We start from the raw sequence: 12,120 nt of genomic DNA on the forward strand, positions 1-12,120 counted from the left end.
AATGAATTTCTGTTTAGACCCAGTACTGAAACAAATGATGGGTACAAAAACCTCTTACCCTTCTCCTCAATATGTTTGAAATTGAAAGCTAATGTAAAGAATCAGATTGTTATTAGAAGGAGACAAGAGATATACATGTTTCAGCTGATCTATGCTTGCACATAAGAAGAAAGATGAGCCAATGATAGGGAAGGGAATGAAGCTATTAGTGTATTGTCAAAGGAAAGGAAGTGCTGGAGAAAAGGTTTTGGAATTAGGAGACTGATAAACATAAGTTCTGCTCAGAAAATTTGGAGAAGGGATTTCCCACTGGAAAATTGATATATTTCAGCAGAGGGGTGATAACTTCAAAACTGTGATCTGTAAATGCAATTGCAGTATCTCATTATAGGCCAGAAGTCCCACGTGCCTGAGCAAGTCTCCCCATGAGCATGCACCTCCCCTGGCATGGTACAGCTGTCCCTGGCATGAGCACAGCTACCCCAGCATGATGGGAGCTGGAGCCAGGATGGGAAACTTGTTCATAGAAGAGACCAGGGAAACCAAGCCACTGCATTACATTTTCTAAGAGGTACCACTGTGCCACAATCAAATGAAATAATTTTGGCTTGAATATGCTGGCTGAAATGGTGCATTTCCTTATATTTTAAGGCATTTTCTTTTTCAGTTACAGTCAACATTTTCCATGGTAAGCAGATACTCTTCTCAGGTCTACACTGCATATGCACAAAATAAAAACCTCAATACTCCACTGAAAACAGATTTGAAAATTTTCAAGCTCAATCGGATTAAAAAACTGTACCTGATTGTAAATAATGAAGCACTCCTATTTTTCAAATAATTTCTGAAATTTTGGTTAAGCAGTTAGCAGGCTTCCTGAGGAGTTGAATCAATTATATTTCTTGACTTTGTAAAAAGCATCGGTCTCCACAATGGATCCTTAAGGATAGTCAGTGACTTTCTCTCTGATTAGCTTTCTAACTGCCTGGCACTGACAGAGAGAAGACAACCCAGAATGTGGCCACTGAAGGTCTTCAGTAAATTGTGTGCTTAACCCTTAGGCATCACTCTAGTTGCTTTGGAACAATCTTGAAAAAACAATACAGAAAAGGCAAACCTACTTTTGTTCCATTGACTCAAACATTTGTACATATGTCACCTCAACATTGAATATTGCAAAGTTGTCATTGGATCTTTTCACCTGATACTTGTTTTTCATTGTTTGGAGCTTTGAAAGTCTCAGTGAGAAAAATCTTTATCACAGAAGTAAGCCTTGCCATTGAATCAGTACATGCTGCATGGTCTGTTTTGCAAAGATGTGGCTAATGTGGGGGTGGCAGGAAGGGGAAGCAAAGCTGATATTTGTTGCTTTAATTTCTTACACGGTTCCATCAGAAAAGCCATCTTGCTCTAAAGTTTCCCCTGATGTTAATCTCCTAATAGCTTGGTTTCCCTCCACCCCATTGATTCATTGGTCCAATCTTTCTTCAGATTTGAACAAAGGGGAAAAAAAAAAAAGTGGTTTCCCATCTGCAATAGAAATTCCTATGCTGGTTCTCTGCCTTTTACTATCAGAGGCCTGTGGGTTAATACTTGATAAAAGGGAAGAGGTGGGTATTTGTCTCTTGCCTGGAGAAAAATTCTTTGCCTCTTTGCCAGGGAAAACATCTGATCCTGTTGCAATGATTTTTCTTTTAATTGGAATGCAAAGATCTTATCTTTTTATTACTCCTTTATTGTTGATAACCGCTCCGCTTGCTCACTCTCCACAAATGTCCAGCTTATATATACAACCAGGGAAGCGGTTCATTTTTCGTCCTTTTTAGCTTTAATCATTTGCCTAACAACTCAATTGTGCCAGAGTGGTTCATATATCCCTTCCCGTGCTACAGTCTCTTTCTTAGATGCCTGGTCTGTGTCTGTCTCTCTCTAATTTCCAGGCACAGATCGGCCCAGTGACTGCCTCTTGCTCTAATAACTGCCTGAGGTGTGGGAGACCACTTTATGGGAATTCAGTCACACGGGCCTATGCAAAAATAACAGTAAATGAGAAATTTGCAGTGAAAGGGAAACATTGCATGCAAGTCATACGCCCACTACTCTCTTAATTTAGTTTCTTTGTGGCTTTGCGTCGCCATACGTTCTGTAATGTCAGATCAGTGCGTGGGGAAGCAACGGCCTCGTGGATAGAGCTGAGGCACAGGAAATCTGAGTTTTATTCTCAACTCTGCCAGCTCCTGCAGATGCATGGCTTGACCTGCCTGCTCGTCAGCAGCCATGGAGAGCCTCGCCAGAGCCGCCCGCCCTGCCGACCCACATCATTGCTGCAGCTGAAGGATACACTGGGAAGGTGGCTGTGGGCACCTCCAGAGCCTCAGGGTTGCCACAGCACTGAACTGGGTGCAGAGCAGGAGGCACTTGCGGTCTTCTTGTAACCAGGACAGCCACAGATGGCTTAACCCTGCCTCTTCCTATATGAGATAGCCTCCCTCCTCTTAACACCTATTTTCTGTTAGTTCTGACATGTGTGTAAGTATGTGCTTGTGTACAGGCAATACCACTTGGTCTGTTGCTCTTTGATTGTTGTTGTTCTTCAAGACCCCTCTCCCACCACTGTAGGTCCTCAGCCAGTATCTTAAGTCTCTGTCCCCTCTGTGTTTCCTGCCCCCCTCTGTTCTTTTTCTTCCTCCTTGCCATATTCCTCTTCCCTTTGCCCATTTTCAGTTCTGGTTTTGACCATCTCTTCCCCTCCCCCCTTCAGCCCCAAACAGCTCCTGCCAAAGGAAAGTGTTGGGAGTGAGGCACTGTGAAGTGCATGCACATGGGTGAACATGCATGCAAAACGGTACCTCCCAAAGGGGGACAGCTGGGCTCCAGCTCGAGTAATTAAAGGCATTAGAGGCAACAGGTAGTGTTTGCCCATGGTTGTGGTCTGCCTCCATCACCACTGCTCAGTGTCTGCACCCTTCTGACCTGGAGAGCCCGGTGCTGTTGGCTCATCTATACTCCTGATAACTACGCTGCAGCCTGACCCCCCTCCCCCACTGGTCATGGAATCATAGAATCATTAAGGTTGGAAGAGACATCTAAGATCATCAAGTCTGGTCCCTTTCATATTGCTAACTCTCCAGAAGAAGAAGAAGAACTACACAGGCTTGCAGGACAACAAGCCTAGTGGGACCACCATCCTAACAGTGATTTACAAGAAGGCTGTCCCATTCCCCTTCTACCCCTACTCCTCCACGCAGCACCCCACACCAGCCCACAATGGTGGGTGTTCACGCTGTGGGTCACACGCTGCAGAAAGGCTCCCTGCTTTCCCACTCATACCGTGGCTGCAGCTGTCCCTGCCACTGGCTGCTGTGGAAATATATATTATCACCATTGGGAATCAAAATACTTCCCTGTGCCATGGGGTTTTTGCGAAGCTTAATTCCTTACAGGCTGTGTGGCATGCTCGGGGTCTGTGCAGTTGTGAACTTGCAGGGTCTCTGTTTGGGACACTGTGTCTTGAAACATAAGAGAATATTAGCTGTAGCACTAAAGGTTTGTTTTTGAAGGGGTACTGCAGTTGCATACACACATGTACTCTTTCTTACTACTTGTTATTGTTTTCTATGTATGAAAGAAGAAAACACAAATTATATCATGTCTGGAAAAGAAGGGAAAAGCTTTTGCATAGTTTAGAGTGAACAGGCAAAGGTTTTTTATCAGTTCTGTTTAGACAATGTAGAATGCAGCCACATCTCATACTAAATGGGCATTTCTGTCTGCTCTTCAGTTAGCACTACCCCATTAGAAGAGGTGGAGAGGAAGGTACGACCTGAGAGAGAAAAAAAATATTCTTCTCTTTAGAGAAAAAGGAGATTTACCTGAAGTTACCCTGCAAAGAAAAATACCAGATTTCAGAAATGTTACCAATATAGGCTGAAGTCTAAGACTGACACTCAGTGTAAGAGTAGCACTTCTCTCAGACACAGCTAAGACTGCTGGGTGTTACTAGCTATGGAAAATGCATTTTTCCTCCATTAAGTCTTCCAGTGGAGACACCCGCTACATACAGGCTGGTTCTGTATCAGATCATATCAGTCATCCCAGAAACCTTCTGAAACATAAAACTGCCCTTTATTGGGAAGGGGAGAAAGCAGAAGCGCGTGCTGCTCTGCTGCGTTTATGTGGAGCCTTTATTACGCCTCGAGCAGCACTGCTGAACTGTGTGTTTTGTTTATTTGTCAGTGGACTACTGGGACTAGTAAACACACGTACATAAGCTTTAAAAAAGTAGCAACACTGACAGATAGCTGCCACTGGAAGAACACTTTAGCTTTTGTTTATCAAACTGTCTGTCTCCAGCAGCACTCAGAGCCAACAGATGAACATTGCCCATGCCCCAGTTGTGCCTCTTGGAGCTTTTGCTCAGTGAGAACAGGAGCAGCAGAGTTCAGAGTTGAGCGTGCCCAGCTTTCACTCCTCTGCATTCAAATTGAGACCCTAGCACCCCTCCTTGCTCAGCCACTGGGATGATGCAGAAGGGAAGAAACAACAAGGCTGCCAGTCCCAAGGATTAAAAATCGTAAAGCAGGTCCCCAGCATTCAAAGCATTACCCTAAAGATGATGGATTTACACATTAAACGTGCCTTCATGTTTTTGAGCCAGAGAGTTCATATTTTCAACTCTTCTGTTGAACTGTGAAGTTTTTTAGTGACAAACAAGGTTCTCATATAATCACAGAAGCTGTGAAATCATGACAGCTGTCAATACAGCATTCAGCCTCCTGAGTTCACCTGCCTAGTCTTTTTGTAGAGATTTAGCTGTGCAGTCAGTGCAATTCACTAGCATGGACACATATATCAGTAAGAAGTTGAGCGTATGGGTGTGTTTCAACAGCAGTTCAAAGCAGGACGCGTTGTTTAAATCCTGCATTGCCCTTGGCATTAATATAGCCCTGATGATACTTTACTGTGTTGCATCCTGACAAAAATGTCGCAGAGCAAGCTACACCATAGCATTTCACTGTGAACGCCAAACCAGAAAATAGCACCTGTGATGGCAAGCCAGTTGAATCAACAACCAGTGGAGCCCAGGCCCAAAAGCTTTCTTCAGCTCTGCCATTGCATTAACCAGCCTGGGCATGAGGTGCAGTTGGAAGGATGATCCAGGCTCCCTGCTGCCTCCTCTTGCCAGTGCTGGCACCCAAGCTGCAAGACAGATGGGGGAACTAATCAGATAAAAAACTACCTGTTCGGTTTTGTCCAGTACATTTTCAGACAGGCCGAATTCCCTGATTTGCCTCACAAACAGAAAAGAAATCGGAATGTGAAGCTGGAGACAGGCGAGGAAGGCTGAACTAACTTTCTGGCAATTGCTTGCAGCTCTGTCGGCTGAACGTGCTTTGGGACCACGTGGGTCCTGCCTTAGCACACAGGCCAAAGATGTAATTTTAGGACACTAGCTCTCTGAATTCAAAAGCCACTTAGAATGCATCATCTAAATGATCTTTGCAATTTAAACTGCATACTGGGGGGCGGGGGTGAAGGTGTAAATTAATTACATGCATAGTCAGCATAGGAACAAGGCTGAGGTGCGTTTCTGAAATGTGGCCTTTATAGCAACACCTCACGTGCAGCAGCAGCAGCAGCATTGTTTTCTTATTGGTTCTCTGTTTCCATAATCCAACTCTATTTGAAAGAAAACTAGTATATCTTTTTTTCAAAATGGAAAAAAGCACTACTGGTTTTAATTTTCTGTCTAACTACGCCGTCACACGCACATGGCACGTACACATACAATAGAAACAGAGGCTGAAAATTAAAATCTTGCACTGCCATCCTGTGGTGAATGTTAGGAAAACATCATGTTGTCCAGCTCATAGATCCAGGGTTATCCTCTGAAATGCAGTGGCTTTGCAGCAGAGTTAGCAACAACTCGAGAACCAAGAGCTGGGTGTGTTACCCCAGGAAGCAGAGTGTAGAACGTCAAATGCCATTATTTCTCATTATTCCTCCTGCAGTGCAGTATCTTCCAGAGACCTGTCAGAAGACATGCAGTGCATCCCCAAGAATATAGGTTCTTTTAAGAGAAAATACTCTAGGTGAGCAAATAGTGAATAACATCTATGACACAGCAGGCCAGGTGAGGTAAGCACAGAGGGCTGGAGGGAATCACTGGGAACTTGACACCGTTTCTAAAAGGCAGTCTGGTGGGTACTTTGGGGGTTGACTTTGGCCTATCAAAAGTACAGTGAAGTTCAGTTGTAAATAGGTCATAAATTCCTGCTCACTGGCTAAATGGATTTTTTTCCAGTGAATCACCACTAGGCTTAAAAAGAAAAAAACAAAAAAGGACAAGCCAAAAGGGCATAAAGTCAGCCAACAAGGGAAAGAGAGAAAAGGAGATGTCATGCAAATAGTGTGCAAAATATGCAGTTGAAAAGCAAAATATTGACCAGAAAGTCTTGATCATAATTGAATTCAGCATGAGGATGGTTCTGACTTTTGCTATCACACCTGGACCTTGTTTTTCTACCAGACTATGATTTTGCTACTATAAAAAAATGTATATTTAGTATACGACATATACCCCATTCGCTTGCATTTCTAAGACAGAAGCATTTTTATCAAACTGAAATGCATACAATATATACATTTGTCCAAAACCTAATGATCAAGTACTCCAGGATACTGTGGCTTCCTATATCTGCTTCAGGGGACTATTCTTTAAATGACTCCATATGCCAGGACTGTGCTAACTGAGAGCTGGCCTCTCCACCTGTGTGATACATTAAAAGCTCAAAGAAGCCAGCATCTGGAGCAAAGAGTGTACTGACTGAGGTTCCTTCACGGATCATCTTTAAGAGCTTCTCTCCTTTGCTTTGAAACTACCCATCAGCAGGATCAGGTTGAGTCCAAATTTGCCTTCATGAGAACAGGATATGAAAATGTCTCTCCCCTGAGTATTCCTTAAATAATGGAAAAGAAAAATCTCAGCATCATCCTTTTAACAAATTTTCAGATGAAGTAAAAGGGGAAAAAGGATTTAGTTCTCAGTTTGTGCAGACACCCACATTGCTTCTGTGTGTCTCAATGTATGATTACAGGTTTCTTAGTAATGCATGTGGAACTCCACTTTCACCAGTTCAGACGCTCACGACTAACGCTACTGCCATAATTTATAGTTTGTAAGATCAGTTTAAGAAGCTACCATGCTTGTCTCTTATGCTAACTCAGTATACGATATGTCTTCTTTGATCGTTTATGTGGTTGTACCTTCTTCCCCCTTCCGCTTCAGATGTACTTGTTTTCATTCCCGCTTTGAAAAAAAAAAATGGTGCTTGCCTCACCCTGTTCTCACCTGCTAATGACTTCTGTCTCCAGGCTCATCTTTCCTCAGCAAGGCACCAGACCAAATGATTATTTAATTGTCACTTCTATCAGTAGCTCCGTTCTTGATCGCTTTTGATTCTGCTTATCTTCTTTGCAGTGCTATGATCTTTCTCTTTGATTAAAAACCACTGCTGGCAGCTTCTTCCTTTCCCCCTTACATTCCTGGTTGGTTTTCTGAACTTTTTCTGATCCACCATAAGCAGGAAAGTATTACCTTAAATCTTCTTCTAAACTTTGAATCTTACTGGTTACATTTTACCTGTGCCTGTGCAGATGAAACAACACTTTTAATTTCCCAGTTGAGTGTGTTTTCCCCCATTGCTCTAAATAGATCCCACCCTCCCCCAAATAAGAGTTGTCACACTCAGTATTCGCAACATCATATCTCCTTACAGGCCACTGCGGCACTCTGCTTGAAGCAGACCACAGAGAAACACGAGTCCTCCCAGGCTGGGGGAGCAGGCTGGGGGAGCAGTCCGGACCTGCCGCCTGGCAGGGACAGCATGCAGCACTGCCCGCCCAGCCTGTCACCAAAGGGGGGTCCAACACCCCCATTTTTTCCTTGGGCTGGAGACTCATGGGAAATGGGAAGGGGGAGGGTAAAAGGGAAGGGCAGAAAGTTTTGGTCTGATAAAAACCTTTCTTAAAAAAAACAGCTTTGGTCTTCCATAAAGGGAAGGGCAGGGTAAAAAGTTTGGGTCTGAAAAAACTTTTTGCACATGTCTGATAAGAAAAGCATGTGTTTCATTATGGCAGGGCTTTTTGGGTGTTTGCTGGTTTTCATCTCTACACATTTTCCAGTGGAGATGAGGGACAAAAGTTTCACATCTGTAGATTACTTACACACCAAGGTGTCTTCCTCAATCACCATCTGTGAACCCACCAGCCCCAAGGGTGTGCAGAGCGCAGGCTCAAAATCGCCTCTCTAAAGTTTTGCATTCACAAACATCCTCACTGATAAATATTGCCTGCCCTGTCTGGTTGATGGCCCATTCTAGAGCTTGAATGAACTTCTGTTGTGACGGCACAGGAAACTCTGTCATCAGCTTCTTTTCTGAAATGAAAATGTTTAGACATGTTCTCCTTCTGCAGAGGAGGGAAGGGATGTTAAGCTGTACACATTCCTGCTAAGAAAGGGAGAAGTGTTGATTCATGCTTCCGAGTCGTGCATTTCAAAACTATGTGGGCTTCAAGATGTGAAGCGTGACTGTGAAGGCACCGTGGGAGTAATCCCAACAAAGTAAATAATGGTTTACTTTATGAGTAAGGACAACTACCTGTAGGGTTTTCAAGGGCAGGACCAGAAGGATGAGTCTATGCTGGGGCATGTATGGGTAGCCACATTTGGGTAGGTGTGTGTATGTGATAACCTCTTGCACAGACGAGCTGGCAGGAACCAGTTTGTATACTGTTATATAGAAAAATACCCATCCAAAAGTATTTGTGCTGCTCAGAATACACCTGTGCAGATCCACCAGTGTAAAACTAACCCCACTCATAGAGAAGGAGGAGCAGGGAAAATGTAACTAACTTCCACAGACGCTTTTTTTTTATACCCTTTTCTTTCAGGTTGCCCAAGAAAAACAAAAATTGAGAAGCTAAATTAGTCTCCTCTATATTTCCACTGAATAGGACAGAGTTTTGCCAGAGATATTTGCCAGAAAATTAAGATCCTATGTGAATAGAGCATGAAAATCACATTTTCAAACACAAAGAGCCAGGTGATGTAAAAGCTGGTGACAGCGCAATTTAAACTGCCTGCTAATTGATTATTGTGATGCTAAGAATTTGCATTGTCTCCTTTTGAAGGCAATTGACGACATTTGTGATAGTTCAGTGTGAGTGGGATCAAGCCCCAGATATGCATTTTATTGTATTCTGTGTGTTAAAGTCATTCCCTGAGTCGCTTCTGTAAAAGCCAGCAGAAACCCTGGCAGAAGGTCCTTGGCTGACAAGTCAAGAGTCTAGAAACAGGAAAGGATTGCCACAATGGAAACTACCCAAACATCTTTTACGTGGGATACTCACGTACAGCAAAAGTTGCTCTAGTTTCTGATAATAAGTCCTGCCAGCTTTTGAGGAGGGTAAAGCTTCCCTTCCTATTGGAAATGCTTAAAAACCACGATGAGGTTATTTCATTTCCCCAAGTGAAATCTGTCACTGGTTATCACAGCGGATCCAATGAGGTGTCTGGGCACGGGAAAGCGGTGAGAGCTTTCGAATGTCTCCATATTTTGTTGTAATATTTAAATGTGATACCGTCTTGCAGACTTCTTGCACTGAGGAATTATATATAAATAGCTATAAATTCCTTGCCATAGGGACTGGCCAGTCTGTGACTCTTGAACAACTTTTACATCACTTCTGAGTAGTTCAGATACAGCTCTCCTAATAACATTACGTCATGTAATTGGCAACGGGGCTGTCTAGCTCCAGGACGGCTGGTTCATTCAAATCCCCAGCCACAGGGGAAAGACAAGAGCGACTTTGCCCAGCCACCCTGCACCGCAGCTGCACGCCCGGGCTTTGAGCTGGAGGGGGATCTGTGGATCACTGGTGAGTTGCTCTCACGTCCTGTCTGCAAACCACCCCACAGCTCTCGTGGGAGTGGTGAGGTATATAGCATGCACTTCGTAGCTCTTGCCCATTTGCAGAAAGCTGCTTGTAGGTTTTGGGAGACTGGCCACCTTGTGCGCTACAGCCTCACAAAATTGCTCTGGAACAGGTATTAGTGTAGATTAAGTACGCTGTGACAGGCTTACAGCATCAAAGTCATCAGTCTGAATAGGAAAATACTCAGCCAAGTCACCTTTAAGAGGCATTATATAATGCATTTCGAATTTTCATTAAAGCTAGAACACTGAAAGCAGGGTAACTTGTATTTTATCTTAAAAGAAGTTTTAGCTAAGCATGTTTCAACCTTAAGTAGATAAACTGCAGATTATCTATCTCCTTTATCTTCTTGGAAGTCAGCCGTACTGAATGCATGTATTTTAAAAAATCTATCACTTTCAAGAAATGCATCCCCGCAAAGCTATATCTACCACCCCAGTGCTTTCACTCAACAGTTATATGAAGCTGATATCTACAGCATATGCTTTTGTTCATGCTATGCATTCAAATACAAAGGCGTGGTTAAATTCTGATGTCCTTTTTGAGGGGAAGACTGGGGAAAACATCTGCCTCTTGATGGAAGCCATCTGGTATATCCAGACATGAAGTCAAGCATTTTAACACAGTGTGTTCCTTAGAATTATACTTGCTTAAGAGAATTACAGATTCTTCCCCTAATGTTCTCATCACATACCATCACAGGGATTCCCTTGCACCTACCTAGGATTGATTGGTGCAATTATTTTGTAAAGCTTTGTCTCGGTGCAACCAAAGTAACCAGAAAAAAAAAATCATTATTATGTAGATTTCTGTTGTTGTTCTCCCAGCTGAGCTTGTCATCTGCACAATTACAGGTGCAGAGAAAATCATAAAATAGTTTCAGTGGGAGGAGGGGCTGCAGAAACTTTCTGAGAGCAACAGTACTGTAGAAGCTGCAGCACACCCTCAGCTTGTTCCAGAGATAAGAGTTAACGTACCAGGGTTGGTAAGGTGAGGTGAGCTCTTCTTACTTCATCCCTTACCTGTAACATTACCAGTTCTAGTCCTGTGTGGCCACACAGTGTCAGGCTTCAGTCACTCAATTCTTTGATGCATCAAACCTGCCCGTGAGGGATCAAATATTGTCTGTTTTTATCCATCCAAGGAGGTCTGGTAGGACAGATATGATATTGAAATATATAAAGGCTGTGTGGTAGGCCAGCTTTTAGGAAAACGGCAGGTGTTCAGAAAGCTGTGTGACCTTAAATGTACGTCTTTGGGTGAGGAAGATTAGCAGGCAAAGGGAAAACAGTAACCATTGGTTTGAGATATTTGTAGGGCAAACAAAGCCACATCATTTTTATGACATGGTTCTGCTCTGCTGCCAAGACTATCATTTCCACATACAGTAAGGGATCATTCAGTACCAGCAAATACAGTTTAACTGAGCTAATCTTCAAACACAGGGCAAGATTACACACAGGGAATGTGGTGAAAATTTGCAGTCTCTTCTGGTTTCCTTAAAGAGACTATTCCCTATGGCAGAAATGGAAAAAAAAAAAAAACCCTAACAAACCATACTGCATGAATATGAAGCTGGTCCCTGGTGCTTCATGTTACACTAGGAGTGTCCTGTCACTACTTACTGACTCAGTAGCGGTTTGCCCAGACATCAATAACGGGGCCAATACTGTTTAACATCTTCATTAATGACCTTGATATGGGGCAGAGAGCATGTTCAGCAAGACTGCAGGTGATACAAAGCCAGGAGGAGTGGATGACAGGCTAAATGGTTGTGCTGCCATCCAGAGGGACTTTGACAACTTGGAGAAATGGGCAGAGAGGAACTTCATGAAGTTCAGGAAAAGGACGTGACAAGCCCTGGGGAGGAACAAGCCCAGGCACCAGGACAGGCTGGGTGCCAAGTGTCTGGAAAGGAGCTCTTCAGTAAAGGACCCGAGGACCCCGGTGGACACCAAGCTCACCAGGAACCAGCAAATGTAACCCTTGCAGCAAACGTGGCAACAGCATCCCGTGCTGCATTAAGAAGAGCACCGCCAATAGGTGTGAGGGAGGTGCTCCCTTCCCCTGTGCTCAGCACTAGCGACACCACATGGGGTGTGCTGGGTCCAGTACAAGAGAGGC

Source organism: Phalacrocorax carbo, chromosome 2 (genome assembly GCF_963921805.1).
Source record: "Phalacrocorax carbo chromosome 2, bPhaCar2.1, whole genome shotgun sequence".
NCBI lineage: Eukaryota > Metazoa > Chordata > Aves > Suliformes > Phalacrocoracidae > Phalacrocorax > Phalacrocorax carbo.